This window comes from Protopterus annectens, chromosome 8.part0, assembly GCF_019279795.1.
Source record: "Protopterus annectens isolate FY-2018-M chromosome 8.part0, PAN1.0, whole genome shotgun sequence".
Lineage (NCBI taxonomy): Eukaryota > Metazoa > Chordata > Ceratodontiformes > Protopteridae > Protopterus > Protopterus annectens.
In genome coordinates, this window is record NC_056741.1 from 340,401,296 (window position 1) to 340,417,659 (window position 16,364).

Below are 16,364 nucleotides of genomic sequence, written 5' to 3' on the forward strand. Positions count from 1 at the left end.
TCACTACACATAAACCAAATAAACCAACACCTCCAAAACCCACACATAGTAACACCAAGACATATACGGAGGCTCTGATTAAAAATCTAAATCTGCCTAGGCAACAGAGACCTACAAAGCAGACACACAAGCAACCTCCTCCCACCAACACACCCCAAACAACACATAGCCCACAAACTCGGTGTGCCACACAACCACAGCCCATAAGGCAAAACAACACACCCAACACACTAGTGATAGGTGACTCTATAGTCAGGCACACTGATGTCCAACTCACCAGGCTGGACAAAGAGAAGGTTACTGTCAGCTGCTTGTTGGACGCCAGGATCCGCCACATAATGCATGCATTCAGATCACTACAAGGCAAGTACAAATATGATTCAGTCTTTGTCCATGTTGGTGTAAATGACCTGAGACGTACCTCCATGGACTACATGAAAAGAGACATGGAAGAGCTCTCTGATCTTGTAGCCCAGGCAGGTATGACCCTAACCCTGAGTAGCATCCTGCCTTCACTAAGAATACCACAGTACAAAGATAAGATGATCAACTTCAACAATTGGCTAAGCTTCTGGTGTCATTCAAATATCTGTCAGCCTGGGATGACATGCTTGACAGACCACAATGTTTCGCCAGAGATGGCCTGCACCTGTCACCCTGGGATTCGGAGATATTGGCCAAGGCTCTTGCCACCCCCATAGTGCCTTTTTAGGCAAGGCTCAAAAAACAAACCCACCACCGTAAGAACTACAGGTGTCACAAACTGAGGGCAATGCTGATCAATGCTAGGAGTCTAAACCTTAAAATGCACTCACTCGAGGCACTCCTCAAAATGGAGAACATCGATATCTGTGCAGTGACTGAGACCTGGTTCAAGGCTCCTGAGAGCACTTTAGCACTACCAGGCTATAATTCATACCACACGTTTCGGCCACAAAACCCGGACCAAAACATGAAGGGCAGAGGTGTGTCCATATTCATCAAGAACATCCACACCTGCAGGCTAGTTGCAAAACACGATGCCTTCGAAATCATCCAAGTGCAACTAACCCTGGGCAAAAATGCATTCCAAATTGTAGCTTGTTATAGATCCCCCACCATGACCCAGGACCCTCACTCCTCGTTCATGAGGGCATTGGAAAAAATGAGGATCCAACCAAATACCATAATAATGGGCAATTTCAACTACCCTAACATAAACTGGGAAAACTACTCTTGCACTAATCCCCTTGCTTAACGATTCCTGGAATTTATAAACTCTAATGCCCTGGATCAACTTGTCAACACCCCCAGCAGGGGCAACAATATTCTGGACCTGGTCATTACCAACATGGGTGACCAGTGCTCAACACCTGAGATAAACTCCTAGCTTGTTAGATCAGACCATAAACTAATCACCCTAGATATCCACATCCCAACCCCATCCCCACACAAGGAAACTTCTCCAAAGCAAACTTCACGCTACTCAAAGCTGAGGTAGTTAACTTTGTGATGCCCCTGCAGATAGATAAAACAGTCAATACAGTCATGACTACTGAATCCTACACAAATGTGCTCTACAAGCACCTGCATGAGTGCATGGATCGTGCTATCCCCATCAAAACCAAGACGCTATCCTCCAAAAAAGGAAGTCGATCTGGCAGTCCCCTACCATTAACAAACTCTACAACAGAAGAAGAAACTGTTGCAAAAGAGAGTAAAAACCCAGGAATGGAGGAACTCACTGACGGGCCGCAGTAAGAAACTAAGATCTCTCATAAAATCCTCCAAAGCTAATTTTGAAAGAAAAATTGCCACGGATTCCAAAGACAACCACAAGGCATTCTTTAGCTATGTGAAGAATCTCCATGGCAACACCGAGATCTGCACTGAGCTACAACAGAATGGCGCAAAATATACAGAGCCAACTGATATTTCCAACATCTTGGCAGATAGGTTCACTGCAAACTTTACTCCCCCCTCACCCCCAAAAGGGCCTATAACTATATCAGATGGCTGTAGAGCCCCATCAATCACAAACACACAGGTAAAAAACGGCAATCTCTAAAGCCAAAAACACAGCATCCATGGGACTGGACAACATCCCAGGCTGCATCTTACATGAACTCCAAAATGAACTAGTCCCCCACCTAAACTTCATGTTCAATCACAGCCTCACCACAGGCTATGTGACCATGCAATGGTGCACAGTAATGGTTATTCCACTCCACAAAGGAGGAACCACCATAGACCCCGGGAACTATTGACCTATTAGCCTGACAAGCCTGGTCTGCAAGGCCATGGAGTGTATCATCATGGAACTCATAAACAAAGATATTGGTAACCTCCAAACTTTGGATGCTACCCAATTTGGATTTGTGAAAGGTAGATCATGTCTCCTAAACCTCGTAGACTTCTTTGAAACAGTTACGAAGGCCACAGCCGAAGGCAAGGTGGCCCACACAGCCTACCTGGACCTTGCTAAAGTCATTGACACTATCCCCCATTCAGGAATCATAGATAAACTTATCAACCTTAACATAAACCCTTATGTCACAAGATGGGTGGCCAACTGGCTCATGGACAGAACCCACACGGTGAGAGTTGCAGACTCCAGATCCAGCTCCAAACCAGTGACAAGTGGAGTGCCCCAGGGTTCAGTCTTGAGACCTCTCCTGTTCGGGATGTACTTCTCCGAAGTGCAAGTGAACACTGAGGATCTATGGCTAACCAAGTTCATAGATGACTGCAAACTAGGTACCATTATTGATTCCCCTGCCGACATAGACATCCTGCAAAAGGGCCTTAACAAGACAGACACCTGGTGTCAAATCATGGATTCAGGCTAAATGCCAAAAAGTGCATTGTCATCTCCTTTGGTAAAAACATGTTACCCATGAATTACCAAATAAGGGGCAGTTCACTTAACACAGAAAGTGTGATAAGAGACCTTGGGACCCAAGTGGATAGTTACCTCTACTTTGATAACCACGTTGCCACAGTGGTCAGAAAATCTTTCTATGTGGCCCACCTAATCACAAAAGGGTTTGCATCTAGAAATAAGGAAGTCATTGTTCCCCTCTACTCATCACTTATCAGACCCCTCATTGAATACAATGCCCCGTTTGGGATGTACCTCACAAGACACCTACAACAACTGGAGAGGCTCCAAAAGTACCTCACCAAGAGGATTGCTGGCCTCAAGCAGTTGCCATATGCCAACCAGCTCAAGAAACTCCAACTCTACTTGGTCGCATACCGCTTACTCCGAGGAAACCTCTGTCTGACATACAAAGCTATGTCAAACCTGGAATTGATGGACATGCCCCACTTAAAGAAATCCCAATCTCCCCAAGCTACATGCTCTAGGGACCTGAACCTCACCACAACAGTAAATAGGACATGCTGGAGGGATATATTCTTGTCCCAGAGACTTCCCATGCTCTGGATCAAAATTCCCATCTACATCAAGCAGAGCTCATCATTAGCACTCTTCAAGAAAAACCTTGATAAGTGGATGGGTGATAGGAATATCACCCCTGGGATTATGTCTGGGGCTCTGCTTGATAGAGGCAGAGGAATTTAACACTACATGGGTGGCGAAAGTCAATACACTGTTGGCCAGGCTTGCTTTGGCCCTCAGGCAGTTAGCCTAGAATCTACCTGTGAATCTATGAAACTATAATGGAAATATATTGTTGGTCCTGCTTTAGAGATTCTAATGTCAGCCATCAAGAGTAATGGGAATTTGACTTAAGCAAGAAAAATCCTGCTAACTGCATGGATGATAACTTCTACAGAAGGGGTAAGTGATGGTTAAAAGTCAACAGGTGAAAATTTGATTAATAACAATGTTCATGCTATAAAAAGTTATAATAAGACGCAATCTATCACATTTTCATAATGCTTTATAGTAGGCCTTGCCATTTGTCTTGTATGATAAAAGGCAGTAGATAAAAAACAGTAACTTTTATTAAATTCTAATACTTTAACAAAGTCTTCAGCAAAATGTAAAAAAGCAAATCACCAAAATACAGATTAAATACTCATTCACATGAAAAAAAATCACCAGGAAAGGAGACATAGACTTTTTAAAATTCATGCTTCCATCCTTAATAAATAAAAGACTTCATCAGAATGAGCACATATACATGACTTCACAGTTAAAAAAGATTAAAAAAAAATCACATACTCAAATCTGAGTAAATAAATGCTGCCACAAAATACCTAATCATGAATATGCATAGCAGCTTAGAAACGCTTTGCATTAAAATGCACATAATCTTTATAGTGTCATTAAACAGTGGTGTACAATTCGTTTGCAATCTTAGTAGGGTTGCCAACTTTCCATGTCAAACATTCTAGACATGTACTTGAAAGCAAAATGCATGTAATTTTGATACGGCCCCGGCCCCCACGCAGCCATTCCAGTGTCCCATTACATGGCTATTTCTCCATTTCTCCCCAGTTGCCATAAATACTGTTCAAAACTTTTAGTGTGAATACTTTCTTCTGCTTTACTTCTACAATGATTCCAAATATTTGGATTTTATTTAAAACTTTTATTTCAAATTTTATAGCACAAACACTGATAGACATTTGCTAAACAAAGCAATACAGTCTCACAATGAAAACAGACAGCATTAAAACTTCTCTGCTTTGAAACTCACGAGTGAGAGTTTAGTGTTTATGGTCATTGTCTAGTTGGGTTGACAGGCCTAAGGCTTGGAGAAAGCAACTCATTGGTTCTTTTGAGCTTTTCTTTAAAGTTGTTTCAGGTTTCAACTTTCTGTTACTTAAGAAGTTAACTTGAGTGTTTTAGCCATTACACACAGAGCTATCTTGTCTTTATACCTGCTAGCCTTGCAGTTGCCCACCCTTACTCTAAATTTGTTCTTGGATACTCCTCCCAGTCTAGTGTCATTAGCTCATTCTACCTAATACAGAGAGAACATCTGAAAAGGCCAACTCACTTAATTTCTTTCCTTCTGTTCCTCCTTTCTCCCTTTCTTAAAAAAAATTGCCTGAATCTCCTTGTGTTCTGACTGTGCTTCTCAAACATTTTGGAAATATAGAGTATATTTTAGTGCATTTATTAAAACTGTATTTGCCTTAATATTGCTACAACTCAAGTGCTCTAGGTTGCACTGCATCTGAATTGTTTTAGCTGCTTGTCTGTATATATATATATATATAGACTTTTCTGTATATGTAGACTAGCTACTTATTCTGCTGTATTACTGCCTCTTAAATCATTTTTCAGTTGTGCACTTGCCTTGCTTCATTTAAAAAGTTTAAAATTGCTAATTTTGTAGAGTTTTAATTGCATTTACTGTTTAGGGCTACACACTTGAGTGTGTTAGCCTTTTTTGTGTTTATTTACTGTATTATTGCATTGTTTAGCCTGTTTAAAAAAAAAAAAACAACAAAAAAAATGCTATCTTGTTTGCTCGTTTCCTACCTTTCCTCGCTAGTATAGTCCAGATCCCAGGCTTTGCTGGTTTTAGGACTTTATTTTCTGTGTTCAGAGCTATCCAGACCTTGCTGTGTTAGAGGGAAGTCCTACTGCATACCAGTGGGAGTGGTGAGCATTGTACTGCCTATCTAACACCAGAGGAGTGGTTTCCAGCTCTGAAATTGTAATTTTATTAGCCATTTTGGGCTGATGTCTATCTCTTTCAACCTTCTGGCTTAAAAACACGTATGTTTGTGCATTTTTCATATCATGCAGCACAGCAGGGCTACAGTTAAACTATTCCAGGTGCCAGAAAGTCTGTTCTTCAAATTTTCCCTTAGAACTAGCTGGTTTCTCAGTAGTAGCACTAAAATCTGAACCCCTGTGACTAGCACTTTCTGTAGAACCTGCTGGAAAGCACTAGGAAGCCTTAAACTGATACAAACATTCAACTCTCCTTGTTAATAAGGAGAAATTAATTGTAGGCACTAAACAGCCTGGAATTGCAAAGTGCCTTGCAAAGGTAAGGGAAAACAGCTCTTGTACTTTACAAAAAAGCACCTAAACAGGCATGTTTAAGGGTCAGCTTCCGGTGATTTCTCCTATCCACCTGGTGAATCTGGGCATACTGGGGTAATGCAGCAACTGCCTCATGTACACAGACAACCAGACAACCCTCTTCTCCTACCACCCAACACTACAACCTGCGAGAGATGCACTTACATAGCCAAACTGGAAGCAAAGCTCTCTGCAGCCAAGATTGTGCTAGACAGTCAAGAGGAGAAGGTTAACACCTGCACTACACCTAAAGCAACGCATAGCCCTTCAAACCCCACACCATCAACACCTACACATAGCAATACTAAACCCACATATGCACACCCACACATAACAATACTAAACCCACATATGCAGAAACCTTTAACATTAACCTGCCCAAGCAACAAGGACCTCTGAAGCGGAGACGCAAACAAACACCAGTCACAACCAAAGTGGCACATAGCTCACAACACCAGTGTGCCACCCAAAAACAGCCCCTAAGGCAAGACAACATACCCAACACTTTAGTTATAGGTGACTCTATAGTCAGGCACACTGATGTCCCACTCATCAGTCTGAACAAGGAGAAAATTACAGTCAGCTGCCTGTCACGTGCCAGGATCCGCCACATAATGCATGCACTCAAGTCACTCCACAACAAGTACAAATACGACTCTGTCATTGTCCATGTTGGAGAGAATGACTTGAGACGTACCTCCCTGGACTACATGAAAAGAGACATGGAAGAGCTCTCGGATCATGTGGCCCAGGCAGGTATAACCCTAGCCCTGAGTAGCATCCTGCCTTCGCCCAGAATTATAGCACAGTATAAAGACAAAATGATTGACTTCAACAATTGGCTAAGCTTCTGGTGTCATTCAAAGGGGATCCAGTATCTGTCTGCCTGGGATGACATGATCAACAAACCATGATGCTTTGCCAGAGATGGTCTGTACCTGTTGCCCCTGGGATTCAGGTTACTGGCTAAATCTCTTGCCAACCCTATAGTGCCTTTTGTAGGCAAGGTTCAAAGGACAAAACCACCACTGTAACAGATACAAGCATGAAAAATCTGAAGGTAATGCTACTCAACGCTTGAAGTCTAAACCTCAAAATGCACTTTCTCGAGGCACTCCTAAAAATGGAGAAAATCGATATCTGTGCAGTAACTGAGACCTGGTTCAAGGCTCCAGAGAGCACCCCTGTAATACCAGGCTACAACTCTTACCGCACTTTTTGGCCACTAAACAAGACCAAAATACTAAAGGTGGAGGAGTATCCATATTCACCAAGGATATTCATACCTCCAGGCTAGTTGGCCAACACAAAGCATCTGAAATTCTCCAGGTGCAACTAACACTAGGTAAGACTGCAATCCAAATTGGAGCTTGCTACAGATCCCCAGCATGCCCCAAGATTCTCACTACACATTTCTAAACATACTGAAAAATATTAAGATACAACCAAACACCCTAATACTGGGTGCTTTAAACTACCCTGCCATTAACTGGGAAAACTACTCGGGTCCCAACACCTTTTCCCAACGGTTCTTGGAATTCATAAATTCCAACGCCCTGGATCAACTAATCCATTGTCCCACCAGGGGCTCCAATATCCTAGACCTGGTCATTACCAACATGGGACGTAGATACTCCACACCAGTGGTCACCCCCTTATTGGTCGGGTCTGACCATAAGCTAATCACCCTTGATATCCACATCTCACCCACACCCCACAGTAAGGAAACCTTTTTAAAAAACTTCTCCAAAGCCAACTTCATGCTACTCAAGTCAGAAGTGACAAACCTCATGACACCCATGCAGACAGGAGCTGAAATTTGACTGCTGAATCCTACACTTAGGCACTGTATGAGCACATCCACTTGTGCATGAATTGTGCCATCCCAAATAGAACCAAGATGCTCTCCTCCAATGAAAGGAAGCCTATCTGGTGGTTCCCTGCCATAAACAAACTATACAACAGAAGGAAGAAACTGTTGTAGAAAAGAGGAAAATCCAGGGATGCAAAAAACTCCCTTACAAGCCTCAGTAAGAAGCTGAGATCCCTCATAAAATCCTCTAAAGCTAGTTACGAAAATAAAATTGCCAAAGATTCCAAAGACAACCACAAGGCATTCTATAGTTATGTCAAGAATCTAAATGGCAATGCTCAGAACTGCTCTGAGCTACAACAGAATCCTGGCAGATCAAATTAGTGCCAACTTCACCCCCCCCCTTACCCCCTAAAGGGCCCATCTCAATACCAAAAGATTGCCAAATTCTAGTAATCATGGCCACACAGGTAGAAACCACACTCTCCAAAGCTAAGAATACAGTATCCATGGGACCAGATGACATCCTGGCTGTGTGCTACATGAACTACAAAATGAACTAGCACCTCACCTAAGTGTCATGTTTAATCATAGCCTCACCTCAGGCTTTGTGCTCACTGAGTGGTGCACAGCTACAGTTATCCCACTCCACAAGGGGGGATCCACCTTGGATCCCAGGAACTACCATCCCATCAGTCTGAAGAGCCTGATCTGCAAGGGCATGGAATGCATTATCATGGAAATAATAAACAAAGACATTGGCAACCTTCAAACACTGGACCCCACCCAATTTGGGCTCGTGAAGGGACGATATTGTTTTCTGAACCTGATTGACTTCTTCAAATCAGTCTCCAGAGCTGTGGACGAGGTTAAGGCAGTTCACACAGCCTATCTGGACCTCGCCAAGGCCTTCAACGCCATCCCCCACTCTGGAATCATAGATAAACTTACTATGCTGGGCATAAATCCCTATGTCACTCAATGGGTTACCAACTGGCTTACTGACAGAACCCAGAATGTAAAAGTAGCCAACTCCACATCCAGCTCCAGACAAGTGACAAGTGGAGTACTTCAGGGTTCAGTCCTGGGACCACTCTTGTTTGGCATCTACTTCTCAGAAGTACAGCCCAACACTAAGGGACTCTGGCTAACAAAGTTCACAAATGACTGCAAACTGGGAGCCATTATTGAATTCCCAAATGATGTGGATATTCTATAAAAGGGCCTTACAGAAACAGATGCTTGGTGCCAGAGCCATTGGCTCAAGCTTAATGCCAAGAAATGTATAGTTATCCTTTTTGGGAAAAGCCATGTAGCCATGAATTACCACATAGGTGGCAGTACACTAAACACCAAAAGTGTGATGAGAGACTTAGGGACACAGGTGGATAGTGGTCTCACCTTCGATAACCACTTCACCAAAACGGTCAGGAAATCCTTCTATGTGGCACACCTCATCACTAAGGGCTTTTCATACAGAAAAAATGAGGTCACTGTCCCACTGTACTCATCCCTCGTTAGACCCATTATAGAGTACAATGCCCTGTTTGGTATGTACCTCACAAGACATCTGCAACAGCTGGAAAGGCCGCAGAAAAACCTCACTTAAATAATCACACGGCTAAAGCAGATACCCTATGCTGACTGTCTAAAAAAACTTCAGCTGTACTCTGTGGCATATCATCTACTCAGAGGTGATCTCTGCTTAACATACAAGGCTATGTCAAACCCTGAGCTGTTGGACATGCTCCACTTAAAGAAATCCCAATCCCTCAGAGCCACACGCTCCAGGAATCTAAACCTTGTCATCACAATGAACAAAATATGCTGGAGGGATAGGTTCCTGACCCAGAGACTACCCATATTCTGGAATAGACTGCCTATACACGTCAAACAGAGCACCTCCTTGGCCCTCTTCAAAAGGAACCTTGACGATTGAATGGGAGATAGGAAATTCACCCTGGGGATCACATCAGTCACCCTGTTAGACAGGGGTCCAGGGAAGTAAATATTGTGGGACGATATATCCAGGGAATTGTTATAGCTAGGCTTGTATAGGCCCTAGGGCCGATAGCCTAGTAGAAACCTATGAACCTATGAACCTATGAACATTCACTGAAAAAGCATTTAAATCCACGTTCAAAGAAAATACATCTGGCCAGTGCCAGATTAAGTTTACCTTTGGGCTGTTTTCAAATCAGAGGCCCTGCACACATTTTAAGACCATGCAAAAGTTCTTTGATTCACCTTCCTGATTATATTAAATTATAATAATTAAATTATATCCCTTGTATAACACAGCACCACTTGTTAGAGCACGTTTTAAATTTATACTTTTGAACATTTTCCAGTAAGCAATGAAACAAAGCATATGAACCAATAATGACAAAACAACCCAATTCAGAAGATTTCAACCATAAAAGGCCACTCAAACATACATATACATACACACACACACTTACATACATACATACATATATGTATATATGCATAGTATTTATATATCTGAGTTTTATATTTACACGTGCTGCTGTGGCAGTGACATCAAGGCTGATGTACAAGATTTTTGTAATAAAATACCTTGACTCTCTTCATATGGTTCCTACTTGTCTAAAAGAGTTGTTAGTATCCTACCAACCCATCTGAGTACTTCAAACAGCTGTCAAGGGGCTACCGGTGATTCCTATGGTGGGAGTGGAAAAATCTGGTATGCAGGCACTTTTATACCCTCGCTACATATTTAGTCATTTGTTGATTTTAGAAATATTTTAGTATTTGCACATTTTAAATACTTGTGTTAACTAAAAACACATCAGTAAATTATGATGACAAAAAACAGTACTAAGTTTAATACTGACTGCTGCTAAGAAAAAAAAACATGGAAATAGAAACTGGGAGTAAAATAACAAAGTAAGTGGATGAAATTTAAGAAATGAGTTGTAAAATAATAGAGGGTAAATTATGACAGAAATACAGATGTGTCTCCAGTATAAGTAAATGCTATTTACAAGATGCAGGTATGGCAATGTGAAAGATGAAAGATTAAACTAGTATAAAAAAGAGAAATCTACACACAGTCTAGGGAATTGAAATTAACAATAATTTATATATGATTGCTCACCAAATACATTAAATATTAGTAATGTATGTCAAATGGTTTAAGTTAAATTACGTTAAACTTGAATATTTATTTTGCATGCTTTGGTACTATGTTATAAATATGCCTGAAAACCAAAACAAAGACTATTAGTAAACTGGTTTCATGTAGAAAACTATCTGACTGATAACTTGATTCTGCCCTCATTACCTAACCCTGCTGAATAAGTATACTTCAATATGTTAATATTTAAGAAAAGAAGGCATATGTGTGAATAGGTAGAGACAGAGTAGCGGGAGAGCTGCACATAAAGAAAATAAGCAACAGCTGTACCAAATCACATCTAAATCTAAAAATGTCAGAATGCTTTGATAAGCAGTAAATTGCTTTGGCATATACCATCTGATAAAATCCAGAACAGTATTAAAATAGACAGACCCACGGATTCAGCAAGCCCTGCACGGTGTGCAGGACTAGTGCAGGAGCTCCAGCAGGCAATATGTCTGCTGTGCGATCCAGGAATAAGCTGTATGGATGTGCACAAGTGCTCCTGCACTAGTCCTGCACGGACTCAGCTTCAGTATGCAAATTACCCCATTTGCAGGTGAAATCCATGCAAATGAGGTAAATTTGCGATCCAGGAAGCTGGAAGCCGGCCGTGCAGGACTAGTGTAACCTGCAAAAATGTACTCTGTTAGTAACCGAGTACATTTCTGCAAACTACAGAACAGAGCCATGACAGCTCCAAATAAATGGTGGATATTATGTAGAAAGCATGCCAATGGACAAATATATGGCCACTGGCATGGAAAACAGTTGCAAAAATAAAAAAAGCCTATCTCGGCTGTTTAAGCATAGGTCAGCGGCGCACAAATGGGATAGGGCAAAAAATAAAAGAAAAAAAACTAAAATAAACATTCTAACTAAAATCACTATTTTTCCATTATACTCAATGGCAGGCAAAAGAAAACCTGGCCAGTGAATAGTGGTTGCTAAGGGGGGGAGGCTCAGTGAGGGACCTGTAACTATGCATCAGTAGGCAATCCTATGCAAATGAGGGGAATGATACTGAATCCCAGCTTTCCCCTGCATACTAGTCGGCACCCAACAGTGTAAGAGCAGAAATAGCTTGGTGCAAGCCTAGGAGTTAGCTGGCATCATAGGGGGGTATGTCAGGCATACTGTAAGCAGACTGGAGCCCTGTGGCTCGGGTTTGCCCTTAGAGCTAAGCTAAGGGGGTGGGTCTGAGGCTGCCTAGCACTCTTTACATTGCCTAAGCGGGTGTGTGCACTGCGCAATGGGTTTTAAACATTAAAAAAACAAAGTAAACCAGGAAATAGCAGCTCTGTGCACATTTGAGCACTGTGTTTGCGCGGCATGCCCCTGGGCTTAAATAGGAAGGGAACGGGAAGGGAAAACAGCAGTAAGAAGGTAATCAAGGATAACTAGCATAGCTGGAAGGTGGAATGTATCAGAATCAGCCAATTACACAGGCAGCAGACCAGCCCAGGATATTACTATAAACTATGCAAACACCATTCCTTCTGGGTTTTCCCACATACTCTACACCACCGGTGTATACAAGTGGGGAAATTTTAACAAACAAAAACGACAAAATGATAGGGGCTGCAATAGCTATTATACAATAACATGTGGAAGAGGCTGAGGGTGGTGAGGATGAGAATGCTGTCAACCAACCCACAGGGAGGAGATGGAGAAGAGTGTACAGACCTAAGGTAACCTACCAGAGGCTAACATGAGCTGGAGACAGTGGAGAGCTATAGGGTGGACAGGAACCTCCTACAACAAATTGTTGAGCTGGGCCAGCCACACCTCACACACAGAACTAACAGAGGGAAACCCATCCCAGTGGATACCAAGGTATGTGTAGGCCTAAGAATACTAGCTACAGGTACGTTCCAAAGGCCAACTGGGGATATCATGGGGATTTCACAGGCATCACCATCCTTGGTACTCCAGCAGTTCCTGGATGCCATGTCAGCACATGCTGGTGAGCACGTATATTTCCCCAACATCCGTGAGGCGTTGGCCAGCAATATGCATATCTTCCACCAAATAGCAGAATACCATGAGGTAGTGGGTGCTACAGACTGCACACACATATGCATCAAAGTACCACTCAGTGAGCGGGGTATGGTCTACATTAACTGCAAGGACTTCCCTCCATCAAATTCCAGGTCATGTGCAATGCCCAGGGTATAATAATGAATGCATGTGCTGACTGCCCTGTAAACCATCACGATTCCCACATCAGGCATCTGATGCAGCTGTACCAGAGATTTGCCAATGGGGACATCCCTTACGGTCACCTAGTGGGGGATGCTGGTTATGCACTGAAGCCGTGGCTGATGACTCCAATCAGAAATGCACACATACCCAAACAAGAACTCTATAATAATTTACATGCACAGACCAGAATTATAACAGAGTGTGGGTTTGGGATGCTCAAGTCATGGTTCCAGTGCCTGCACACATCCGGTGAAGCCTTGCAGTACTCACCAGTTACAGGTACTCAAATTATCATTGCATGTGCCATGCTACACAATATGATCCTGTGGAAACAGCTGCAGCAGTAACAGCACGGGGCTGGGCCAAACAGCCCCCCCTCACCATTGCCAAGGCCTGCAGAGGCACAGAGTGACTCAGAGGAGGAACAACCTGAGCCTGCCCCAGTAGGCAGAAGGAGGCATGCCCAGTATGCCCTGGCCTTGGCAAAGAGGCAACACATGGCACATACACTGACACAGGAGGGACCAGGGAATGACACCTCTCTCTGACTCGCACATACAGCAAAAGGGATGCTAAGCATGACACTACCTGTGCTCAACCATGTGTAGGCAGTGTACTATGTGCATCCAACATAGGCAGCACTCAAGCACGATCCTCAATACTGGCACATCCACAAGGTAAGTCACTCTCCTTACCAATTGCCAAATGGACTAGTATGTGTTGTTACCTGTATATATGGTATGGATGTGAGCATGTAAGGGAATCAGGTGGCTGAATGGGATGCCAGCAAATAGTAAACACCTATAGTGGCAGTGTGATATCTGTAACAAATACTGGTGTCACTATAGTAGCCAGTACTACACATGGTGACAAAACCCACTGCAGGAAATGTGCTGGGCCACATGTGTGTCCATATGACACACACATGTCAGTCAGGGAGGTTCACATGCCGAACAACAGTCTCAGCTAGCAGGACAGGTGTAGACAAACACAAACAAAGCCTGTGCTAAGGCCTCTGAATGCTGCCTATGGGTAACCTCCTCCCCGGGCCTACACAGACAGACTACATCAGGTCAGGCAGTGGAATATTAGTTCTGAAGGGTAGTAAGTCAGAAACTAATACGTAGATCAATCAAACCTAAGACCTGTAGTACACTGATATGCCTCTAGTCAGGATGGTAGGTTAGAAAACAGAATGAAATGGAGTACCTGACATACCAGTACAGTCATTTCAAATGTGTGCAAATGTCAGGTGTGCCCCCCCAATCCTGTGTAGCAATGTAGAAACAATCAGGTGTGCCCCTCAATCCTATGTAGACATGTAGTAACAGTCAGCTGTGGCCCCCCCAATCCTATGTAGAAAATTACAAAAGGTCTGGTGTACCCCCCCAATCCGATGTACACATGTAGTAGTAACAGACAGGTGTGCTCCCTAATCCTATGTAGACATGTAGTAACAGTCTGGTGTGCCCCCCATCCTATGTAGACATGTAGTAACATAATATGTGTAGGTATAATACCAGTGGAGCACAGATGCCCAGAAGTGGCCAAGGTAGCAGGATAGATTGTAGCATTTGTACAATATGCAGGTATGTGTGTTTTAGGTTAGTGTGTGTTTCATATTGTCTGAGAGTGGTCAGTATGTATGCATGTTGAGGTTTGACCTGGTAGCCATTGCCCACTTCTGCCGATGACAGGGTCAAGTCCTCATGACTGCAGTGCTAAAGACAATTCCCACCAGTATAACACATGCTAGCAGTAAGCCATTGTAAATGTATGGTGGTAATATGTGTCACCATCTGAAAGATGGACATGGTATGGCTGTTGGCCTAGATATATAAGCAGTACACAGGGAAAAGTACCCGAGACATACAGTATATAATGTGTAACTGTGAAATGGACGCACCCTTGGAATTGTACATATAGGTATGCATCACATTATCTGGGCCTGTAGTAGGGAATACCGGTGTCATCTGGCTGAACACTTGCAGATCACAAAGTTGATAGTACGGATGTATTGAGAAACAGCTGATGTACCTGCACATGCAAGCATAACTGGAATGCCCCATGCATATCTGTGATTGTCAGATGCAAGTATTGTCCATAGCACACATGCACCCAGCTCATCCAAACACCACCCACAGGTACCTCCCTGGTTGTATCCCTGCTGTTGGGAATGGGTACATTATGACCCCCACCTGTGTATGGCAATAGCGAAAGAATACAGCATGCAGTGCAGATGTCCCATGCAGGTGTGCCCTAGCTGTAGGTAGCACCCTGCCAGCATCTACACTATCTGATCAATACTGATAGAAAGTATTGGCATGGACACCTAACGCACCTACCCTTTCACCCCAGGGGAATATACCGTATGGTGGTCTGGGACTTTAGGACTGACAGAATGCAACAGCCTGCCATGGCTGGCCTGCATCACCACCAAATGGCCTATAGGCCTCTGCCAAAGGTCTGTGTCTCACACATACTGCCAATGCATGTTATGTCATGGACACTCAAATAACATAACACACTCCACATAAGCCATATGTAAGGCCATGTGGACAAACTACAGTAACATGTCCACCATGTCCCACTGCATGAACTGTGGACCAACACCAAAACACAGCTGTGATGAGGTGATAACCTTAGGGAAAGTATCAGAGAATGTATGCATAATGTATGGAAGAGGATAGAATAATGGGGGGGGGGTTGGGTGCATGGGTAGCATGGACTATACAAGGTCCGACACACAGCTGTGTGGACATACTATCCCTGGCTGCAAACACATAAATGGGTGGCTACAAACCTGCCCGTACACCACAATAGAGGTAATGTCCTGACTTATGACCCCTGCCTCTGTGTAACCTGTGTGAATCTGTACAGCTGTGAGGTATTACCACAGCAAGATAAGGTCATACTGTCATGTCGATGGAAGTACAAGTATGGGATACTCTGCCAGCATTGTACCAAAGTGCTGAACAGGATACACAGACCCAGCAGCAAGGGTCTACAGCTCCCCCTCCAGAATGGCATAACTTCCCATGAATATGTAGGCATTCACCCACAATAACAGACACAGCTGCATTCACCCTTGTTCCCCAAGGCATCACTGTGAGCAAGAATGTCCACCTGATAGTACTTGAGGACATAAAACATCACAATGTATAACAGTACACATGTCTAAATAACTCTGCTAACACCAGTGCCATGTAGCA